The sequence below is a fragment of the Mandrillus leucophaeus genome, unplaced genomic scaffold, assembly GCF_000951045.1.
Source record: "Mandrillus leucophaeus isolate KB7577 unplaced genomic scaffold, Mleu.le_1.0 Scaffold14, whole genome shotgun sequence".
NCBI classification, from domain to species: Eukaryota; Metazoa; Chordata; class Mammalia; order Primates; family Cercopithecidae; genus Mandrillus; species Mandrillus leucophaeus.
The window spans coordinates 4,216,751-4,223,927 of record NW_012101365.1 but is presented as its reverse complement, the minus strand read 5'-3'; the positions used below and the strand labels follow the sequence as shown (position 1 = coordinate 4,223,927).

The 7,177-nt window shown below is 50.5% G+C and overlaps 1 protein-coding gene across 1 annotated transcript in view; it reads right to left on the bottom strand.

The window, feature by feature from the left end:
- The window catches only part of ACOT11 (acyl-CoA thioesterase 11), a 70,640-nt gene that overhangs the window by 45,367 nt on the left and 18,096 nt on the right, over positions 1–7,177 (bottom strand). The window lies entirely within an intron of this gene.

Sequence of the window (7,177 nt, the reverse complement as noted above, 5' to 3'; positions counted from 1 at the left end):
CCGTCTCAAAAAAAAAAAAAAAAGAGCCACAAGATTTTGAGACCTTGTAGTAAATGAAAGAAGGCTGCCAATTTTTGCTACTCCTCCCATTGAAAGGTAGAGTCTAACTGCCTCCTCTTGAATCTGAGTCATTTTTAGTGACATTTCAACAGTGACTGTAAGACTAGATCTTGACACACCTTGCAGCTTCCCCCCAGGCATTTTAGAACTCTTGCTCTGGTGGAGCCAGCTGCCAGGTAGAAAATCTAACTATCCCAAGACTGTCATATTGAAGAGGCCACACGTGGGTGCTCCGAATGACAGTCCCAGCTAAGCCCAACCTTCCAGCCCTCCCCTCTGAGGTGCCAGTGAAGGCATCATGGAGCCCCCAGTTCAGCCCATCCACCACTAAGTGCCACCAAGCAGCCTCCATCAATGCCACATAGAGCAGAAGAACCAGCCAGCCCAGCCCTGCCAGAATTCCTGACCCACAGGATCACAAGATGTAATAAAACAGTTGTTGCTTTAAGGTTCAGGGTAGTTTGTTACACAGCCACTGTAACTAGAACAGATATCATCCAAGAAAATGGGTTGACAGAGACATTCACACTTGGTTTTTTTTGTTTGTTTGTTTGTTTTTTGTTTTTTTTTTGAGACAGTCTTGCTCTGCTGCCCAGGCTGGAGTGCAATGGCACAATCTCGGCTCACTGCAATCTCCACCTCCCAGATTCAAGCGATTCTCGTGCCTCAGCCACCCAAGCAGCTGGGATTATAAGCACGCACCAACATGCCCAGCTAATTTTTGAATTTTTAGTAGAGATGGGGTATCACCATGTTGGTCAGGCTGGTCTCAAACTCCTGACCTCAAGTGATCTGCTCGCCTCGGCCTCCCAAAGTGCTGGGATTACAGGTGTGAGCCACCATGCCTGCCCTCACACTTGGCTATTCAGAAGTCAGGTGGGGAGGAGGAACCTGCAAAGGAGACTGCGAGGAAGCAGTCAGTGAGGTGGGAGGACCCCAGAAGAGTCTGGCTCTCCAGAGGGAAGGGGGCCCTGCTGGGGCATGAACTCTGAGTCAAGGCAGATGGGGAAACAAGCTATCACTGATTTTTGACAGGAAGGAAGGAGGGAGAGGGAAGAGAGGAGTCCAGTTAGAGTGAATTAGGGAAAGAATAAGAGGTAATACAGTGGGAACAGAGAAAACTCTTTCCAAAATGCGTGTGGAAACAGGGAGCAAAGAAACAAAGTAGCAGCTGGAAGGGGCTTTGTTTGCCTAGAGGCTGGGAGATACTAGAGCTGGTTGGTTCATCCGGTCCTGGGACAGATCCAGTAGGAGGGATTCTACTGAGACAGAGAGCTTTCTACAGGACAGGGGCCGTCTAAGAATTGCCTTCGCAGAAGCTCAAAGATCCCTTTTCAGAAATCTATGACTGCTATTTATCATGTACCTACTGTATGCCAGGTCTCGTTCTTGGGGGCCTTTAATTCTCATTCTGAAGCAGGAATCCTCATTCCTTATTTTACAGATGAGAGAAAGGAAATGGACAGGGAACAAGGAAAGGGCCACCCACGCACTCCTGGCCAGTAAAAGGCAAAGGGGAGACTGGACCCGGATCCTTCTCACTCCAGAGCCTGGCAGGAGTGCAGCAGAAGGGACATCAGCTGGAGGGAGATCAGGTCACCCAACAACTGGAACTTCTGATACACAGCCTGGGACTTTGGACACCTTGTATCAGTTGCCTCCCTGCACTCCTACCTTCTACACGACACGAGCCTATAGGAAAAGAGCTCACTGCAGAAGTGGTTTCTGACCTGTGGATCCCACCCAGGCAGTGGGATCCGCCGGGTAAAGAGTATCACTGCCACCACTCCCCATCCAGAAGGCCTGCCTTCCTGTTTGCCCAGCTGAGAACCAGTCTGCACAGACACACCTTCTCCTCACTTTGCTGCCTGGAAGCTCTAATTCAGTCTTCAAAAGCAAAGGGAGGGTGGGGACCAAGTAAACTCAAAGGCCAAGGAGGGCCTGGGGTGGTGTGGGGGAAGACGGTGCTGAGATGCAAGGCTGTGCTTTTCCCCTCGGACTCTCTTCAGAGGGGGCCCCTCCCTTGGCCCCAAAGTCATTTAATGCTTGGGTCCTTTCCTCTCCCATGTTCGCCCTGCTCTCAAAGCCTATAGGCACATGTACATCTGATCTCTTAACACCCCGTCTCTGTAAATACCTGCCATGGCATTAAGCTACCCGGCACGAAGCAGGCTCCAGTTGGAGGGACCATTATCACCCCCACATCTCTATGCTATGAATGAGGAAGCTGAGGCTTGGGAAGAGAGCCGGTCAAGAACCAGCCAGAGTCTTCCGGCTTCAGACCTCCCACTCATCCCTCCCACCACTCATGGGGCTGTATCCCTGGAGAAGAAAAAGATGAATTGGGTTTCTCCATACCCTCCCTAAGAGATCAAAAGAAAACTCAAACCCACCTGCTTCAGCTCAGCCCAGGTGTGGTGCTGGAAACCAGAGGCTGCTTAAAGGAAGTCCCAAGGCCACTCCCCTTCCGACCTCTCACCGAGTCCAGGCCTGGAACAGGGCCACACCTGGGCAGGGCTACACCCCAGGGCAGATCACAGCCTATTCTAGAGGTCGTAAATAAGACAATGCCAAGGAGTGGAGAGACCTGAGATTCCCCACCCGCAGCAAGCAACTTGAATGTGATCCTCCCTAGGCCACAGCCCAGGTGCTGTTAGCCAAGCTCCAACCTACCAGGCTTCTGAATAGCAGATGAGGTAACGTTGCATACAGCTTTCTTCCTTTTTGTTTTTTTTTTGTTGTTGTTGTTGTTGTTGTTTTTCTTTTTCTTTTGGAGACAGGGTCTTGCTCTGTCACCCAGGTTGGAGGGCAGTAGCACCTTCATGGCTCACTGCAGCCTCTACCTCCCAGGTTGAAGCAATCCTCCCACCTCAGCCCCTTGAGTAGCTGAGACTACAGGCACACACCACCACGCCTGGCTAAGTTTGTTTTTGTTTTGTTTTTTTGTGTTTTTTTTGAGACGGAGTCTCACTCTGTTGCTCAGGCTGTAGTGCAGTGACACAATCTCAGCTCACTGCAACTTCTGCCTCCTGGGTTCAAGCGATTCTCCTGCCTCAGCCTCCCGAGTAGCTGGGATTACAGGCACAAGCCTCCACACCCAGCTAATTTTTATATTTTTAGTGGAGATGGGGTTTCACCATGTTGGCCAGGCTGGTCTCGAACTAATAACCTTAAGTGATCCACTCCCTCTCAGACTCCCGAAGTGCTGGGATTACAGGCATGAGCCACCACACCAAGCCTAATTTTTTAAATTGTATTTTTAGTAAGACGAGGCCTGTGTTGCCCAGGATGGTCTGGAACTCCTGGGCTCAAGGGATCCTCCTGCCTCTGCCTCCCAAAGTGCTGGGACTACAGTCATGAGCCACTGAGTCTGGCCCATAGACCTTTCTAGGCTGTAAAAGAATACACACATATAGTAATAAGAAACTCCTGAAGACAGCGGCCGTGTCTCATGTGTCTCTGGAATCCTGGTGCATCCTTACTAAGCACCTACTAGGTTTCAGGCCTTTCTATACATTATATAAAATTGCTTTGTATCCATAACACCATTCATCCTCACCAAAACCCTGTGAGGGACAATTATTCCTCCTGCACAGAAAAGGGAACTGAGGCTTGGGTTCTAAAAGACTTGTCTAATGGCACTCTGCCAGTGAGCGATAGAGCTGAGATTTTGCTTTTCTCAATACCAAAGCCATTTCTACTCACTGGGCTGCCTCTCCAAAAGTTGCTTAAACTGGGTGCAGTGGCTTACACCTATAATCCCAGCACTTTCAGAGGTCAAGGCAGAAGGATCACTTGAAGCCAGGAATTCAAGACCAGCCTGGGCAACATGGTGAAACCCCATTCTGGAATACATTTTTTAAAAATTAGCCGAGCAGCCGGGCATGGCTTGCACCTGTAATCCCAGTGCTTTGGGAGGCCAAGGTGGGCAGATTGCCTGAGGTCAGGAGTTCGAGACCAGCCTGGCCAACATGGTGAAACCCCGTCTCTACTAAAAATACAAACAATTAGCCAGGCATGGTGGCAGGCGCCTGTAATCTCATCTACTCAGGAGGCTGAGGAAGGAGAATTGCTTGAACCCAGGAGGCAGAGGTTGCAGTGAGCCAAGATCGGGCCATTGCACTCCAGCCTGGGCAACAGAGCGAAACTCTGTCTCAAAAAAAAAAGAGAAAAAGTAGACAAGCATAGTTGACACATTGTTCTTTTGGTTGCTAGGTCAGGTGTACCAGTTACTTGGGAGGCTGAGAGGGGAAGCTACAGCAGGAAGATCACCTGAGCCCAGGAATTCAAGGCTGCAGTGAGCTATGATCACACTACTGCACTCCAGCCTGCACAACACAGCGAGACCTCGTCTCGAGAAAACAAAAACAGATGCTTAATAATTCATGTCCACTGATATTAATTGGTTAATGCATCATTTGCTGAGGACAAATTATTACTACTGAAGAAGCACTAGGCAGGATATACATATTACATGGCCAAGGGGGTCAAGGAGGGTGCCCTTAACTCCCTCATTTCTCTGTGGACCTGGCACATCTCTCACATACAGGTGCCTCTGCCTGGATCATTCTTCCAAACCCAGAAAAGCTTTTAGGGCTGACCTAACCCATAATCTCCTCCAGGGAGCCCACCCTGACCACTGGGCTGGTGAGGGGCTATCTTGGTGCTTCGTGCTGTGCTGCCATAGTAGGTTTGTATCTCCCTCTGTCTCTCCATCAACCTGAGGGCATCTGAGGACAGGTCTAGTCTGGCTCATCCCTGTGTCCCCAAAGTGTCAGACTCTGGTCTGCCCCAGTCTGTCACTGCCCCAATGTCACCTCCAACCTGCAAGGCTGCCCCTGGGAATGGCAGGAGCACACAGGCCTGCAGCCAGGGAGCTGGCAGAGGACCCAACCAGCAGCACCATCTGTCCCTGGAGCCACGAGACAGAGCAGGCATAAGGCAGAGGTGTCAGTTCCTTGGCTCAGCCAGGTCAGCCCAGGACAAGGAGAGGAGCTTCAGCACCCAGGGCCCCTGCCCAGCTGGGGCGTGGGGTCAGACAAGGCTTTGAATTCTCTAATTAGATCACAGTAGCTTAATACCAGAGCCTTGGTTTTCTAATCTGTAAAGCCAGATAAATACCAGAAGCCTTGCAAAGCTGTTGGGAAGTTTAAATATGCCCAACACTTAGTAGGTCCACAACAGAAAAGTTTGCTTTCACCATCTCATCTGACCAACTGACCCTGCCATTGAACCACTGAGAAAACTGAGGTTCACATGAGATGGAAAAAAAAGAAAGAAAGAAAGAAAGAAAAAATATTCACCATGGCCAATTATGTGCCGAGTTCTCCATTTTTCCAACATCTCTAATCCTGCCAACAATTTGGCATGATCTGCAGGAAGAGAACTGGTTCATATTAGGAAACTGATGCCCACAGAGATGAGGTGAGTTAGTGCCTCTAAGGCAGCACCCTTTTCATCGTCAGGCTGAGTGACGAGCAGCTCTCCGAAGGCTCCCGGGATGCCAGCTTGGCCCCGCTCCAGCCCAGGCACAGGTGAGGGGCAGTGGGCAGCCTCCCTCGACGCTGAGGTGTGTGGGGTGGGGTCAGCTCAGCCTGGGGCCCTCAATCTACACTGTCAGTGTGCGAGGGTGGGCAGAGGAGGCTGGGATGGGGTGGGTCCACATGTAACAGTGAGGCCACATTCTGGGTGCACAGAAGTTCCAGATGCCCCCTAGCCAAGACAAGGGCTGGAAAGGGGGACCCAGTCTAGCAGATGAGAGCTCTGGGTCTCTCGCCAGGTGTGTGAGCCCAGGCACATCACCTCACTTCTCTGTGCCTCATCTCTCACGGGGGCTGAGCCTTTCACCCACCTCCCTGTTGTGAGGAGTCAGGGTGAATGGGGAGGCAGCTGAGACCTTCAAGGTGCTGGCCATACAGAGAAGAGGAACCACGATGATGTGTTTCCCTGGGTCGCTGAGCCCAGCACGCAGGGACTGCATACCTTGGCACTAAGCCTGGGGACCAGAGAGCCCTCATGGCTCTCACAGTCAGGTAGGCAGGACAACATGACTCATAGCGCTCAAAAGCCCAAACTTAGCCTACGAGGCCTGGACACCCAGCCTGCAGGTCCTGGAAGCCTCCCCTCAGCCTCTTCCAACTGTTCCCTTTGCTTCCTCCACTCCAAGTGGAGTGAGGAGTCAGCAGCAGGGGCTGCTGGGCCCCTATTCAGTTGATCAGATGCACCAAGCTCGCCCCAACCGTGGAGCTTGCAAATGGATGCTGTTCCCCTTGCCTGGAATGCTCTTCCCCCAGATCGTCCCGAGGCTGCCTTCTCAGCTGCTAGGTTTCTGCTCAGCTGTCGTCTGCTCAGAGAGCTCCCCCTTGGCCCCCTCATCATTCTCTCACAGTTCCCTGTTCTCCAGACAGTCTCAATTTAATCCCAGCAATGCTACTTACTAGCTGTGTGACCTCAGGCAACTTACTTAACCTGTCTGTCTCAGTTTCATCTTTAACACAGACACAATTATCTACTTCACAGAGTTGTTATAAGGAATAATGAGTTAATGCAGGCATGGCATACAGCTAGCACTTGTATGGCATTTACTCTTATTACTACTATTCACAGCATTTATTGCAGATTTTCAGCATTGTTTATTTGAAAACCTTCTCCCTATCTCCCCTGCACTAGCTGTCAGCTCCAGGAGACAGGCTGCATCATCGGCCACAGCATACCCGGCACCTGCTACCTATTAATCCCCTGGTACAGTAAGTACCTGTGGAGGGAACAAGTGAAGCGTGTACACCATCCTGAGGAGACGTCATCAACTATAGGGACAGGCAAGATGAGGATTCAAAGGGCAAATGATAGCTGAGCTGGCTTTTGAAGGATGAAGAAGAGTCCTCCACTGAACAGGGAAAAGTTGGAAGCTTTTCATCTCAGATGTGGAATAAAACAAAGATGCCCACTTTCACCACTTATATCCAGCATAATACTGGAAGTCCTAGCCAGAGCAATTAGGCAAGAGAGAGAAATAAAGGGCATCCAAATTGGAAAGCAGGAATTTAAATTGTCCCTGTTTGCAGATGTCATAATCCTATACACAGAAAACCCTAAATCCTCCACTAAAACACTGGTA